Genomic DNA, 17,720 nt, shown 5'->3' with positions numbered 1-17,720 from the left:
TGTAGCTTCGCAGAATTGTACATCTGAGGTGTCCTCCAAATCTGCCCTCTGGGTAATAACATATGTTCTATGTATAGAATTCATGTGATCTAGTTGTATAATCACATTTACTTTACAGTGCTATGCAATATGTTGGCGCTATATAAATACATGTTAATAATAATAATTATAATAATAACATGCTGCTGTATTACACCCAAACACCACTAGGGGCAGCGTGTAATGGCCTCTTATAGGATGAAGGTGCCATTTAGTATAAGGGATTAGTGTATTGTTTGTCCAACCTATAGAGATGCAAATGAGCTGGAGAATTTAATAGCGAGTGTATTTTATCCAATAGGGTAGTTGCAGATATATTTAGTTACAGATATATATATAAACATTGGGGTGTCACCCTGCTATAGTTCCAGGGGTACCCAGGGTACAAATAAGCACTCACCCCAAATCTCCCCCTAACTGACCTTCAGACTGGGCCCCTTAGCTCATAACAAGGTTACAGATATATAGAAACATTGGGGTGTCACCCTGCTATAGTTCCAGGGGTACCCAGGGTACAAATAAACACTCACCCCAAATCTCCCCCTAACTGGCCTTCAGACTGGGCCCCCTTAGCTCATAACAAGGTTACAGATATATAGAAACATTGGGGTGTCACCCTGCTATAGTTCCAGGGGTACCCAGGGTACAAATAAGCACTCACCCCCAAATCTCCCCCTAACTGACCTTCAGACTGGGCCCCCTTAGCTCATAACAAGGTTACAGATATATAGAAACATTGGGGTGTCACCCTGCTATAGTTCCAGGGGTACCCAGGGTACAAATAAACACTCACCCCAAATCTCCCCCTAACTGACCTTCAGACTGGGCCCCCTTAGCTCATAACAAGGTTACAGATATATAGAAACATTGGGGTGTCACCCTGCTATAGTTCCAGGGGTACCCAGGGTACAAATAAGCACTCACCCCAAATCTCCCCCTAACTGACCTTCAGACTGGGCCCCCTTAGCTCATAACAAGGTTACAGATATATAGAAACATTGGGGTGTCACCCTGCTATAGTTCCAGGGGTACCCAGGGTACAAATAAGCACTCACCCCAAATCTCCCCCTAACTGACCTTCAGACTGGGCCCCCTTAGCTCATAACAAGGTTACAGATATATATAGAAACATTGGGGTGTCACCCTGCTATAGTTCCAGGGGTACCCAGGGTACAAATAATCACTCACCCCAAATCTCCCCCTAACTGACCTTCAGACTGGGCCCCCTTAGCTCATAACAAGGTTACAGATATATAGAAACATTGGGGTAACAGTCACCCTGCTATAGTTCCAGGGGTACCCAGGGTACAAATAAGCACTCACCCCAAATCTCCCCCTAACTGACCTTCAGACTGGGCCCCTTAGCTCATAACAAGGTTACAGATATATAGAAACATTGGGGTGTCACCCTGTTATAGTTCCAGGGGTACCCAGGGTACAAATAAACACTCACCCCAAATCTCCCCCTAACTGACCTTCAGACTGGGCCCCTTAGCTCATAACAAGGTTACAGATATATAGAAACATTGGCCTTTATTACAAGCAGAGGAGTATGGCAGACACATGTTTAGTGTTTTTCTCCTGTCACCCACCAAGCAGCCCAAATTGAGATGATCCCATTGTTTGGCCATTAAGCTAACGATCAAATGACTGATGAGATTTTCTCACACATCAATCAGGTTTCAATTGAAGTTCCAGTTGGAGGCTGAACCTTTAGTAACTGCCCCATTAGCTCGTAACAAGGTGACTGGTGTAGGAAAACACTGGTGCAACATTGGAGTAGTTCCTACAATAAATAAGATGCCAGTTTTCAGGCCAACTGTCACTTTAAATGACTCTTGTGTTGGGTTTTCAGGTGCATCTTGGACAGCAATGAGACATTCTCCCCCAATTTCACCTTTACATTAACTTTTAGTGTGTTATAGATTGGCTAATTCTGAGCAACTTTCTTTTTTTAAAGCTTTTGAATTATTTGCCTTCTTCTTCTGACTCTTTCCAGCTTTCAAATGGGGGTCACTGACCCCATCTAAAAAACAAATGCTCTGTAAGGCTACACATGTATTGTTATTATTACTTTTTATTCCTCATCTTTCTATTCAGGCCTCTCCCATTCACATTCCAGTCTCTTATTCGAATCAGTGTATGGTTGCTAGGGGAATTTGGACCCTAGTAACCAGATTACTGAAATTGCAAACTGGAAAACTGCTGAATAAAAAGCTAAAAAGCTAAATAACTCAAAAACCACAAATAATAAAAATTGAAAACCAATTGCAAAATGTCTTGGAATATCCCTCTCTACATCATACTAACAGTTAATTTAAAGATGAAGAACCCCTTTAACTGGCCCTCAGGCTAAACCCCTCCCCCACTGCTTCAAGTCCCCCAGGAGGGGCAGCCCCGCTGTCTCACAACCCAACTGCCATATTTTTTCCCTGTCACTGAATCCTAATGTGGAACAAGAACAAGTCATTATAAAGTTGGCCATAGACGCAAAGATCCGATCGTAGAAATCCTCGAACAATTGGACTTCCCCATCTCCAGACCTGCCACTAACCAGCAATTGTATGAAAGTTATGTCTGACCGAAGCTGGTGACAGTTTGGCACGATCAGAACTTTGTGTCTATGGCCAGTTAAATCATTGTCACTGCACTGATTCCATTGGCTCCCTTCATGTTTCTCCAGGAACAGTTTATTCTATGTACTCTGTTTATTTCATTACTGTCCCTATAGTGATCATATCCCCTTATATATTTATATATAGTGATCATATCCCCTTATATATTTATATATAGTGATCATATCCCCTTATATATTTATATATAGTGATCATATCCCCCTTATAAATTTATATATAGTGATCATATCCCCCTTATATATTTATATATAGTGATCATATCCCCCTTATATATTTATATATAGTGATCATATCCCCTTATATATTTATATATAGTGATCATATCCCCTTATATATTTATATATAGTGATCATATCCCCTTATATATTTATATATAGTGATCATATCCCCTTATATATTTATATATAGTGATCATATCCCCCTTATATATTTATATATAGTGATCATATCCCCCTTATATATTTATATATAGTGATCATATCCCCTTATATATTTATATATAGTGATCATATCCCCCTTATATATTTATATATAGTGATCATATCCCCCTTATATATTAATATATAGTGATCATATCCCCCTTATATATTTATATATAGTGATCATATCCCCCTTATATATTTATATATAGTGATCATATCCCCTTATATATTTATATATAGTGATTATATCCCCTTATATATTTATATATAGTGATCATATCCTCTTATATATTTATATATAGTGATTATATCCCCTTATATATTTATATATAGTGATCATATCCTCTTATATATTTATATATAGTGATCATATCCCCCTTATATATTTATATATAGTGATCATATCCCCTTATATATTTATATATAGTGATCATATCCCCTTATATATTTATATATAGTGATCATATCCCCCTTATATATTTATATATAGTGATCATATCCCCTTATATATTTATATATAGTGATCATATCCCCCTTATATATTTATATATAGTGATCATACCCCCTTATATATTTATATATAGTGATCATATCCCCCTTATATATTTATATATAGTGATCATATCCCCCTTATATATTTATATATAGTGATCATATCCCCCTTATATATTTATATATAGTGATTATATCCCCTTATATATTTATATATAGTGATCATATCCTCTTATATATTTATATATAGTGATCATATCCCCCTTATATATTTATATATAGTGATCATATCCCCCTTATATATTTATATATAGTGATCATATCCCCTTATATATTTATATATAGTGATCATATCCCCCTTGTGTAGCCATGGGAGCAGCCATTCAAGCACAGGATACACAGTAGATAACAGATAAGTACTACTATAGTTTATATAAACAAGCTGCTGTGTAGCCATGGGGGCAGCCATTCAAGCACAGGATACACAGTAGATAACAGATAAGTACTACTATAGTTTATATAAACAAGCTGCTGTGTAGCCATGGGGGCAGCCATTCAAGCACAGGATACACAGTAGATAACAGATAAGTACTACTATAGTTTATATAAACAAGCTGCTGTGTTGCCATGGGGACAGCCATTCAAGCACAGGATACACAGTAGATAACAGATAAGTACTACTATAGTTTATATAAACAAGCTGCTGTGTAGCCATGGGGGCAGCCATTCAAGCACAGGATACACAGTAGATAACAGATAAGTACTACTATAGTTTCTATAAACAAGCTGCTGTGTAGCCATGGGGGCAGCCATTCAAGCACAGGATACACAGAAGAGAACAGATAAGTTAGAGTTGCCACCTTTCCAACTGGTGGAGACGGCCTTCCCATGATTCAGAGCTTTTTGGTTTCCAGATAACGGATCCCATACTCCTATTTTCAAAATGTGCCCTGCTCTTCATAAAATCCCCATGGCATCACATTTTTTCTATAGGGGCGACATTACAGATTGGTGATGGGGATATGGTTACTGGGGATACGGTTACAACACAACACAAAAATGTACAATGAATTTAATTAATATGTCTAATTCTTATAAAAATATTTTTTAAATATGTATTGAAAATAAGTTAGTTTAGGGGAGGGAAATAAACATAACTATGAAAGCAGCAATGGATATCAGCACAATAACCAACCTTTCCAAGCAATCATTCCATTTTCTTTTTTTTTTTTTTTTTTTTTTAAATTTTCTAACCAAATTCATTATTTCAGAAGAAAAAAGAAAGGAATGTTCCTCCAATTTATAGAATTGTATTGATTGCTCTTGTACCTGGTATGGAGACGGCCAGTCAGTGAGAGTTACAGTTGGAGCGGAGGGAGGGAGGGAGTGGGGGCAGAGAAGAATTTGATGGAGCATCACCTCATTAGCTCCCTGGCACCACTATGTCTGGACTGTAATTCCTCTGAGTAGATTTATGTAGGAAAGTCTAATGAGACCCCGGCTCTAACTTGCCTGCTCTCCAGTCTAACCACACAGGCTCACCGACTCTCTTCCTTAAAGCTCTCCACTTTCCCACCATGGTAAGTTCCTTATTGTCCTCTTATTCACTGATTTCATCTTGAATTCTAAAATTATTTGCTCAAAATTTCACATTTTACATTTCAGAATATTTGCCAAGTGGATACAATACATCGAGGACTCTGTGACGTTCCTACAACCTCAACAAATATTCTAAAATATTCCACTTTATAAAATATGTGACTATTTTTTACATAGAATTCATGATAAATCTTAATTCATTGCTAAGGCTTAGGCTGAACAGCAATGATCATGAATTTGTCGCAAAGCAGATTATATTATTTTTGTATTTAACGAAAAAAGGGGGATATATCTGGCAAAATTCTTTAAAAAAAATACAATGAAGTTGGAGAAACAAAACTAAAAAAATTCAACTTTTTTCCAACATGATTTGGACTTGGACGAAATATTGATTTGATTATCGGCGTCAGGTAAGAATCTTTTAGAGAAGTCAACTGAAAATATATATTTAATGTTTGTTTCCCCGAGGAATATAAATATTGATTTAAATATTTTTTTTTTACATTTGAAACAAAATGTAATTTGTTATTCTGTTATTATTTACGTTGAGGGGATAAAACATGATTCAGAATTCAGGTAAGATTGTGTGATATTGTAACGTTCATATTGCGTATTCTCAGTAATAGAAATATTCTCGCCTGTGGATATATATATATATATATATGTTAAGAGGCCTCTTTATTTTAATTATTCTGTAAATAACATTTCTAATTTGCTTCATGATCTCCGTCAATAAATTCCGTATTTGTTTTCTGATGATACAATTCACTGTACAACAACGCTCAGGGAACGTTCTAATGACACAATCGTATAGATTGAATAGATTGAATTTGCTCTGCAAAAATGAGTGGAGTCCTCATATCCCTCCCAAATCCAAATTAAGGTCCAAACCCCTTTGTCCAACACATTTACCCTCATTTAGTTTAATGACTATCATTGTTTTGTCCTTTAATCCCAATACCATCTAATATTTCACATTTCCATTTACAAAGATGCCCATGTACTAATGATCGGAGAAAGACTAAAGTAAACTGCAGCGAATTCAAATAAATTCACATCATGAATTCACTCAGTCCCCCAAATTCTCTTTTTGAAAGAACCTTGTGGCACATTATATATTAAGACTAAACAACAATAAATCTAGGGGAGTGAAAACATTCTCCTGTTTAACTTTGACTTGAAGGGGCAGATTTATCAAAGGTTGAGATGAATTTTTGAATTGAAAAATTTTGAATTTCGAGCTATTTTTGCGTACATCGACTAGGGAATAGTCCAAATTCGATTTGAATTTGCAAAATATTAAAAAATCCGAATATCGAAATTTATCATTTACTGTCTCTTTAAAAATTCGACTTCGACCATTTGGAGTCAATTGGTGGACTTTGAAAAATCTAAGTTTTTTTGAGAGAAACTTTGAATCAAATTCGCTATTCCCTCGATTCATAAGATTCGAATTTGGCTAAATACGGACCTATTCGAACGAAAACGGACCTATTCGACCAAAAAAAAACTTTGACTTAATTTCGGTTGGTCTTTTTGAATTCGAATTTCGAAGTTTTTTCAATTCGGAATTCAACCCTTAATAAATATCCCCCTTACTGTCTCTTTAAAAATGCGACTTGGACCATTCGCCATCTAAAACCTGCCGAATTGCTGTTTTAGCCTATGGGGGACCTCCTAAAACCAATTTGGAGTCAATTGGTGGACTCTGAAAAAAAAAAGTTTTTTGGGGGGAAAAACTTCGAATCAAATTTGATCGAATGCACTATTCCTTCGATTCGAATGATTCAAAAACGGTCAAATACGGACCTATTCAATCGAAAATGGATCAAACAACACTTTGACTTAATTTCTGTTGGTCTTTTTGAATTCGAATTTTGAAGTTTTTTCAATTCAAAATTCGAACCCTTGATAAATATGGCCCTAATAGATCTGCTAATAAATTGTTCCAGCATTTTCCATTCAAATTAGAATGAAGGATTCAGTAGGTGTTGGTGTTACACATTACTATCTGCTCTTCCGTGATTCCCTTCATTACCTGTGATCTCTAGACTAGACTATCTGCATAACATTTTCCTAATATACAGTGCCTTGTTTCCTTCTACTACTAGTAATTACTATGTTACTAAATACTTGGCCAATACTCAAGGTAGATCCTAAAGCCTTACTGACAATTCTAAAGTTGAAACTCTTAAACCATGTAATGACCAAAAATTGTGATTGTGTTTTGTCTCTTAGACTTTCATTCTACACTTTGGACTCTCTGGGGCCCATTAACTTAGCTCGAGTGAAGGAATAGAGGAAAAAAACTTAAAATTTCGAATGTTTTTTTTTGGCTACTTCAACCATCGAATGGGCTACTTCGACCTTCAACTTCGATTCGAACGATTCGAACTAAAAAACATTCGACTTTTCGACCATTTGATAGTCGAAGTACTGTCTCTTTAAAAGAAACTTCGACCACCTACTGTGCCACCTAAAACCTACCGAGACCAATGTTAGCCTATGGGGAAGGTCCCCATAGGCTTCCCAACAATTTTCTGATCGAAAGATAATCCTTCGATCGATGGATTAAAATCCTTCGAATCGTTCGATTGGAAGGATTTAATCGTTCGATTCGAACGGTTATTCCTTCGATCGTCCGATCGAACGAATTGTGCTAAATCCTTCGACTTCGATAAGTGTGACACGTTGAACCAACTTTTCCAATCAGGAAACATTAACCTTCGATATTCGACCATCAAAGCATTTAGTTTGTTCGATCGAAGGAAAAATCGTTCGAACGATTTTCCTTCGATCAGAAATTGCTTAGAAAGCCTATGGGGAAGGTCCCCATAGGCTAACATTGGTGCTCGGTAGGTTTTTGGTGGCGCAGTAGGTGGTCGAAGTTTCTTTTAAAGAGACAGTACTTCGACTATCAAATGGTCGAATAGTCAAACGATTTTTAGTTCGAATCGTTCGATTCAAAGTCGTAGTCAAAGGAGCCAATTCGATGGTCAAAGTAGCCAAAAAAAACCTTCGAAATTCAAAGTATTTTTCATTCTAATCCTTCACTCGAGCTGAGTAAATGTGCCCCTTAGAGTCATCCCAAAATAGCAGTACATGTATAGGGTCTGTCCCATCCAACCATCTGTCCAGAATGCTTGGGACCTGGGGGTTTCTGGATAATGGATATTTCTGTAATTTGGATCTTTATAACTTAAGTCTACTAAGGTATACGTTTAGGGTGTTATTTACTAAACTCCAAATGCAAAAATCATGAAAAATGTGTGATTTTTTTTTTATAAAATCAGACTTTTAAAAAATGTTTGGGCAAAAATCCAAATAATTTGGGCTTTTAGCGAAAAAAATCTAAAAAAAAATCCAGCAATTCTGGAAAAAAATGCAGAAAAAATCGTACAATTCATATTTTCGCTGGATTTTGTCGAGTTTCTCCCCAATCCGTTTAAATCATGTTTTTTTTTAATAAATAAGGTCAAATTGTGTATTCTAGTTTGCTCAAACTTTTTTAATTTAAAAACTGTCTACAGATGGCCTTGATTGTTGTGGATTGTGGTAGAGTGCAGATAACAGTTACTCTTTATCGAGAAAACCACAAAAAAAACTTCGCACTTATCTGGGATAAAGATTTGCATTATTTTAATATATTTTAAAAAGTTGATTTCATTAGATGGACAGATTTCTAATTCATAGTGGAATTCCCACACAGTTTCATTTAGATTCTTTTGATTTTCACTGTGTTTTTTCTAAATAGTTGATAAAACTTTTAATGGACCGTTAAAAGAAGTTTGGAGCAGCTCCCTGATCTGATTTTGTTTAAATGGCTACAGTGATAGAATTTAAACACCTTATATTATATTAAGGATCACTTAAAAAAATAGACATTTTAATTGATCAACATTTAAGCTGATAAAAAATAAAACCTTGGTACTACAAACTTAATATTAGATCTTGAAAAAAAAAAATTAAATAAAAGGAGAGGAAAAATATTAATGTTGAACCCAAAAAAACACTAAAGGGGTTATTTAGGAAAATCTGAATTTATGTCATTATTTTCTGAAATGTACTCAAAATCCAAATCCGCATGGGTTATTTCCTCTTATTTATCAATAAATTTTCCCGAAAAATTCCAGTGTGGGAAAAAACTTGAAAAAAATCAAACAAATTATATGTATTTTACCCCGAAAAATCCGATTTTTTCAGATTTTTGCCTGAAAAACACGAAATCTTCAAATTATTGCAAGAAACCCAGCGTAGATCAGGATATCTTCAGGACTTCTTCCATTGACTTATATACAAAATTGGCAAGTTTGAGATTTCGGATTTGGACTTTGTCCATCCTTGGGGTATAATAAATCCTGAAAAAATTAATTTCACTAAAAATTCAGATTTTATAGTTAAAATAATGTTGAATCATTTGAGTTTTTGGCATCCGGACTTTAACTGAAAAACCTCTAAAAATTAGGGAGGAAAAAAAATGGATCCACTAATATTTCTAATGAATGAGTGTTTATTTCTGTTTATTGCCAAAACAATGACGTAGTAAGAAAGAAAACAATGATTAATTTCACAATGTGTTATGGCAACGGTTTCTCATTGATGTCACAATTAGGTTTTATCTTTTATGTTCAAGAAGAGACAAGACCCGGTGTATCTTCAGGAATTCTAAAATCAAAAAGAGTGGAAGCTGGTGAAGTATATGTGGTTGTGTGAGGAACGTACGATAGAATAATCTGTTCCATAACTACAATCACGTGTGTCTCATATACTCCTCCCACAGCCCTAATAAATGTGGGGCTACAGTTGATTCCAACATGATTAGAAGCAAGACGGCCCTACAACAACAACAACAAACTACTTGCACAACACAGTTGACTTGCCTTTTCAGAACCTCAGCCCACTGTAAATGGAAGGAGCCATATCAGATACGAAGCAATCGTTGCCTTTCGTCCATCACAAATTCCAAGGAAGAGAAGAATGGAAGGGTCAACAAGAAGGTCCCAGCTCCAGTTCTGCACACGTATCAATGAAATGCGTTGAGACTGGAGATCACATTTCTATGAATTTTGGCCTGGTTATATTTTAGAAGCAATACAATTTAGTATGGAATCTGGATTTTGCTTTTTTTTGGGGATCCTCCTTGGGTCAAAGCACTTAAAGTGGATTACAAACCCTTCCCATTGGAGTAGAGATAATGGAAAACGATGGAGGAAACAGGGTTGGAAACACATGGAATTGGATTACAAAGCTCATTGGATTTACTTGTTTCAAAAATGTGTTGTTTTTGATGGATCTTTATTTATTCAAACTAAAGACAAAAGGTCTCCAGGGAATGTGGCCGTAGAGGAATATTCTTGAATCAGGTAATTTATAATGTCATTTGTGTTGTTAAGCGCCTGCGTGTGATACAACAATTCGATTATTTTAGTGATGAATAAATAAATGGAAATGAATGAGGAGGAAGAGTTTGAGAAGAGACTTGTTACGGTGACCAGCAGGATTTCAGCATTTGTGCCTTCTTTCTAGGGATTTACCTGCCCTGTGCCGAGGTTATTTAATCATTAGCGATTCTTAATAACGTTAGAAGTTTTAATCATTTCATTTACTGACCCATTAGAGATAAGTGGACTTGTTTTAGGGAGATTTTAAGGACAGGCCGTAGGATTTTGACAAAGTCAGGGAAGTTACCCTTTACTTTATTTCTAGTCATTAAATAACATAATATATACTCTGTAGATACTTAGGGGCACATTTACTATGGGGCAGATGTATTAAGGGTCGAATATCGAGGGTTAATTAACCCTCTATATTCGACTGGCGAATTAAAATCCTTCGACTTTGAATATTGAAGTCGAAGGATTTTGCGATGGATTTTTCGATCGAACGATTAAATCCTTTGAATCGAACGATTCGAAGGCTTTTAATTCATCGATCGAAGGATTATCCTTCGATCAGAAAAAACTTGGAAAGCCAATGAGGACCTTCCCCATAGACTAACATTGACTTCGGTAGCTTTTAGTTGGCGAACTAGGGGGTCAAAGTTTTTTCTTAAAGAGACAGTACTTCGACTATCGAATGGTCGAATAGTTGAGCGATTTTTAGTTCGAATCATTCGATTCGAAGTCGAAGGTCGTAGTCGAAGGTCGAAGTAGCCAATTCGATGGTCAAAGTAGCCAAAAAAACCATTAGAAAATCAAACTATTTTTCCTCTATTCCTTCACTCGAACTTAGTGAATGGGCCCCTTAGGGTCGAACATCGAGGGTTAATAAACTCTTGAATTCGACACTCGAAGTAAAATCCTTTGAATTCGAATATCGAAGGATTTACCACAAGTCCTACGATCGATCGATCAAAGTAAAAATCATTCGATCGAACTATGAAATCCTTCGAATCGAACGATTCGAAGGATTTTAATCGATCGATCGAAGGATATAAATAACCTTAGAAAAGTGATGGGGAAGGTCCCCATAGGCTAACATTGTACCTCGGTAGGTTTAAACTGGCGAAGTAGGTAGTCTAAGTTTTTTTTAAAGAGACAGTACTTTGACTATCGAATGGTCAAATAGTCGAACGATTTTTAGTTCAAATCGAAATCGTAGTCGAATGTCGTAGTAGCCTATTCGATGGTCGAAGTAACCAAAAAAATATTTCGAAATTTGACGTTTTTTTACTTTAAATTCTTCACTCGAGCTTAGTAAATGTGCCCCTTAGACACACACCTGTATGTATATATATATATTTTTTTTTTTTATTCCTAATATGATGGTATGAACTTTATTCAGTAATAGAAACACAATAATTCCTACTGAAGTCAAAGTAGTTTCCCACAATGGCATATTTATACATTATCTTTTTGTAATAAAACAACATAATACAGGTATGGGACCTGTTATCCAGAATACTTGGGACCTTGGTTTCTCCGGATAACTGATCTTTCCGTAATTTGGATCTTCATGCCTTAAGTCTACTAGAAAATCATATAAACATTAAATAAACCCAATAGGCTGGTTTTGCTTCCAATAAGGATTAATTATATCTTAGTTGGGATCAAGTACAAGCTACTGTTTTATTATTACACAGAAACAGGAAATAATGTTTTGAAATTTGGATTATTTGGATAAAATGGAGTCTATGGGAGAAGGCCATGCCGTAATTTGGAGTTTTCTAGATAACGGCTTTCTGGATAACGGATCCCATTCCTGTATCCATGAAGTATCCTTATAGACGTGAGCAGTGGAGACCATGGGGTGGATCTGTGAAGCTCACACTACTCCTGATTGGTTGCACCATGGATCAACCACACCGGGAAGGCAGCACCTTTGCACTGTCAATTTTTTTATTTGAATTTCTAAATGAATATTTATACAGTAGAACCCCGATTTTACACTTCCCAGGGGACGGCATCAGCGTAAATTCTCGGAAAACATAAAATTTTGGAAAAAAAGACGCAAAACACATAATCCAAGGATGGCGAATTGGGGTTCTACTGTATGAAAAAACCAAAAAGTTTATATTAAAATGCTAAAATAATTTCCTGTAAATTTTCTATTTTTGAAAAAATAAGCTGTGAATTTGAATAGATTTTAAAGGCAGCATATAAAGCTGCTCGGATGTCATCAATCTAATCATGAATTGTTAGCTCTACTGGCTGTTGGGCTCGGTTCCTGGGTTCTGTTTTTACCATTACTTTTCCTCCACAGTTTGTATGATCTCTTCTGCCTTCTGGTTAGTCAGGTCCATGATGAAACTGATCCCAGTGTTGTGGCAAAGGGAAATTAGACTGTAAGCTCCTTGGGGCAGGGACAGATTGGAACACATAAACAATCTTTGTAAAGAGCTGACTAACTTGCCTAACTAATTACACCACAGTCAGGGTGTTACTGAATCTGAATTTATCTGATTTTTTTATAATAAAAAAGTCCGACCAAACTAAAATCCATGATTTGACCTTATTTATTATGAAAGAAGCTCGATTTAATCGGATCGGGGGATAAAACTCAATAAAACTGAGTGAAACCCCAAATCGTACAATTTTTTCAATTTTTTTCTGGATTTTTCCCGAAAAGCCCAAATTTTAAGATTTATGCCCGAAATACTTGGATTTTCAGGCTAATTCCAGCACTGACCAGAAAAACTTCTAAATAGGATAGGGACCTCTCCCACTGACTCATATACAACCTCGGCAGGTCTGAGATGCAGGATTTTTGGATTCTGACTTTTTGCAATCTTGAAAAATTCGATTTTTTTTTCCCACAAAAAATTCTGGTTTTCTGGTAAAAAAAAACTCAGATTTTTTCGACTTTTTAGAATTCGGACTTTAAGAAATAACCCCCTTAGTCCTAAAATAGATAAGTCTAGTTTTAGCCCCAAAGTTTCACATAGTAGGCAGAAAAAACAGTAATACATGACAAATTAAAGACAGAAGGAGTAGTAAAACTTTTACTCAGTTCACGATTATGAAATCAGGGGCCAAAAAATGGTTTGTAAGAAATGAAATATCTGAGTTAAAGTTGTTAAATGTGTTCCACAAAGGCAAATACACTATACCATCCTGGTCTTAGTATGACGGGACTCATAGGGGATCTTGAAATTCTGAAAGATTTCATCCTGAAGCCCAACATTCAATGGGGTAAGTTACTTCAGTAAATTCAGTTGGGTAAGATCCCTAATGTCCGTGGGCTCTTGGAAACCTACAATAATGGGGTAAGATCTCTAATAGCTACCGGCTCTAATAAAAATAAAGAAAACAGTTAAGAGCTCTAGGGGCAAATTCACTAACCAAAAATTCGCCAGCAACGGCTTCGCTCACATCGTAACACTTCGCCAGGCGTAGATTCACCAGGACAACACTAATTCACTAAAATCCGAAGCTGTATCCAGGGCGCGGAATGCTGGCGAAATTGCGCTAGCGTTACTGCGCCAAGCAAAGCGAAGTTGCGCTAGTGTTGCCCAATTTGCATATAGCGGGAAGTTAAAGTTACATGGACGTATATGTTGCAGCAAATACATTACATTACACAAGTCCAGGGAACCTTAATAAATAAAATAAAGTTGTTATATTGCCCTACACATGAGCCCACTGTATAGTTTATGTGCCATATGTGAGGAAATGTACAGGGAAAAGCCGTGTACCCCCCAAAAAATTACGCTCTTTTTCAGCCTACCACCCTGAAAAAGGAAGACGCCAGCATTTTTTGGGACTTAGAAAAAATTTCAACTATTTTTTGAGGAAGTCCTATCTACTCTACTGCACTTCGTCTGGTCTGAGGTGGCGAAGGCAAGTCTGGCGCAAGAGGTAACGTTCAGTAAAATCCGCATCTTAGTGAATTTGTGTAGTTACGTCCATTCGCCAGAGCACAAATTCATTAGGCGTTACGGTCTATCTCCTTCGCTAGGAGTCTATCTCCTTCGCTAGCAAAGTTACGCCGAAATTATGAATTTTAGCCCGCGTTAGTCACTTCGACCCTTTAGTAAATTTGCCCCCTAATATATATGTGCTCCTTGAAACCTAAAATTCTGCTGGGGTAGGATCCCTAATATCAACAGGCTCGTGGAAACCAAAACTTGTGCTGGGGTAATATCCAAATATCTATGTGCTCCTTAAAAATGCAACTTCTACAGGGGGTAAGATCCCTAATATCTACCGGCTCTAAAAAAAAAAAAGAAAACATTCTGCCAAGGTAAGAGCCCTAATATCTGCCGGCTCTTGGACACCTAATATTCTGCCAGGGAAATATCCCTGATATCTACCGTCTCTTCTAAACCTAATATTCTACTGGGGGTAGATCCCTAATATCTACCATCTCTTGGCACCCTTATATTCTACTGGGGAAAGATTCCTAATATATATGGGCTCATGGTAAGATGCCTGATACCTATGGGCTCCTGGTAGCCTGACATTTGTAAGATTTAGAGCCCCAAGTTGCCTCACGAGGAAAGATGGAGGGTCTTCGCTGTCCTGTACCTTATATTCTTTTGCTTTTATTTGTGGTTCCATCTAGATTAAAACCATGGGGCAAATTTACTAAAGTGCGAAGTGGCTAACGCTAGCGAAAATTCCCCAGCGTGACGTCGTTTTGCCACTTCGCAGATTTACTAACAGGTGCTGGAGTGAATTCGCTAGTGAAGTGGACCTACTCTAGCGCTACACTAGGCGAAGTTGCGCTCTGGCGAAGGGACGTAGCAACGTTAATTCACTAAGTTGTGGATTTTCGTGAACGTTACCTCTTTGATAACATACGGCACCTAAACTATACAGTGGGCACATGAGTAGGGCATTAGAACACATTTATTAAGGTTCCCTGGCCTTGTGTAGTGTAATGTGTTTGCTGCTGCATATACGCCATTGTACTTTAACTGCACGACGTATACAAATTTCCGATCGCTAGCGTAACTTTGAACTGCTGATGGTAACATCGCTAGCGCAACTTCGCAAGTGATCGGTAACTTGTGCGGTGAGTGTCAGGGTGCAGCATTCTGTATGTGAGTACAGTCACTGGGCATCACTAAGGGGGGTCATTTATCAAAGTCCAAATTTATCTCAATATTTTCTACTACAAACTCCAATCAAATCCGTTTGGGTTTTTAACGCTTGTTTATTAAATTTTCCTGAAAATTCGTTTTTTCATCCAATTTTCACTATTTTTTCATATTTTTCACCCAAAAACGCAAATTTTTGCACGAGACCCAGCGCACATCAAAAAATCATTGGGACTTCTCCCGTTGACTTACTGTATATGCAACCTCGACAGGTCCTCATGGTTTAGTAAATTCTGAAAAATGTGTGGTTTTTTTTAAAGTCCGATTTTATATAAAAAAAAAAATCTAAATTTTTTTGGTGAATTTTGCATTCAGGGGTTTAGTAAATAACCCCCTATGTGTATGGCACATAAATGATCCTTAAAAAGTTGGGAATATTCCCAGTTTGCCATACTCCCCGAATACTATGAAAATTTTAACAAAAATGCCCCCTTTTCTACATGTTTGGAATGGGAGCAAAAATGCACTAGAAGACAAGACCAAGTGCCCCCTACCATTTCATGACCTGTGGTGGCCCTCCATTAACCCCAGACATGCCAGTAAGATCACTGCAGAAATGGCCAATGGAGGCCAAAGACTGGAGCAGCACTATGGGCAAAACACAGTGGAAATCCTTGGTAAATTCATGCTGAATCTTCAAAAGAGAAACAAAAAAGGGGTGGTGGAGGTACTTGGAATTCTCCCATTAAGGAAATATCTCATCTCACTCAAGTAGAGAATCCATGAATCAGGATTCTAATGGAATTAATGGAACACTGAATCAAAATCAAATAAGATGTTACTTGTACCCTGATCAGTAGATTTATTTTAAAATGTGTTTAGTTGGCTACAGGCCTGGATTTGTAGGAAGGTCACATAGGCCATGGGCTTAAGGGTAGGGTTGCCACCTGTCCGGGTTTTGACCCGGACAGCCCGGTATTTTGAGGGGCTGCCCGGGTCTATACTTCCTGCCCGGTTTTCCAAATAAGGAAAACTGGGCAGGATTCCCTTGATTGACACGCCGATCGGCCAATCGCTGATCTCCCCGAATCGCCGCGTCATAGTCCCGCCCACTGACAACACTGGTCCGCCCACTGACATCATAGCAGCCAGACATAAAGGTGGCAACCCTACTTAAGGGTGAGGAGGTGGCAGAGCCACGGCTGTAGAGAGCGGAGCAGGTAGAGGACCCGCAGTCATGGAGGTCACCTTTCCCAGCAGGGTTAAGTGGGAGGTTAAGTTAAAATCATCATAATCCAACACTGGACAATAATTCATATTCATGCAGTAACCTATAAAGCCAATCAGCAACTGGAACTGATCATTCAACTGCTGGTACAAAACATGAAAGCAAAGCTCTAATTGGTTGCTACAGTGGTTGAGATTAGACCAGGTAAAGGAGCCTCACTGCATACTCAACACTCCTCTATGTGGCTGCATGGTAGACAATGGTGAATAAAATCATAAACAGCAAGTTGGGGGCAAAACTGTTGCGCCCGGCTGTGGGGTAGTGATGTGCGGCCTGGGCTGAAGGCCACGGGTTGGGCGGGTTCGTGGCAACTTCCACATGATGTTCTCGGGGCGCGACAGGTTCGGGCTGAACTTTGCGACCTTCTAATGCCCCACTTCTGCCTCTGTGTGTGACGTTTATATAATAGCTCAAAAGATGAAAGGCGGCACTCCGGGTTAGATAAAAAGGTGGTTTATTCCAACAGGTCACTGACCCATAACACCTGACGCGTTTCGGGAGTGACTCCCTTAATCATGACATTTTATATACTTGTGTCCCGTGCCCCTCAGGTTACACCTGCCTCCCCCTGAATAACAAATAAAGCTAATAATCTAATGATTCATATTTCATACAATTGTAATGATAGAATTAACTGCCAGGCTCCATCATTTCTACATCAGGTTAATGAATGTTCCGCTGCCCCCGTGTTCCTGTGAAATCAAATCATCTCCTCTTATTACGTCCTACGGGGCCATTGTCTCTCCCAGGGTTACCACTAAGTG

General features: G+C 37.6%; 1 long non-coding RNA gene across 2 annotated transcripts in view; it reads left to right on the top strand.

The window, feature by feature from the left end:
- The first annotated feature begins 5,014 nt into the window (after positions 1-5,014).
- Positions 5,015-17,720, top strand: part of LOC108705758 — a 33,678-nt gene continuing 20,972 nt past the window's right edge. Inside the window, exons 1-3 of one of the 2 annotated variants that reach the window (XR_001933885.2) lie at positions 5,015-5,169; positions 5,255-5,598; positions 9,822-10,551. This is a non-coding gene — a long non-coding RNA (uncharacterized LOC108705758). Of the gene's footprint in view, positions 5,170-5,254; positions 5,599-9,800; positions 10,552-17,720 lie in introns of both variants that reach the window. The other variant, XR_005964858.1, reaches the window with a different exon arrangement.

Source organism: Xenopus laevis, chromosome 1S, assembly GCF_017654675.1.
Source record: "Xenopus laevis strain J_2021 chromosome 1S, Xenopus_laevis_v10.1, whole genome shotgun sequence".
In the NCBI taxonomy this organism is placed as follows: Eukaryota; Metazoa; Chordata; class Amphibia; order Anura; family Pipidae; genus Xenopus; species Xenopus laevis.
Note: the sequence above shows the minus strand (reverse complement) of the source record. Positions and strands in the feature narration are given on the sequence as shown.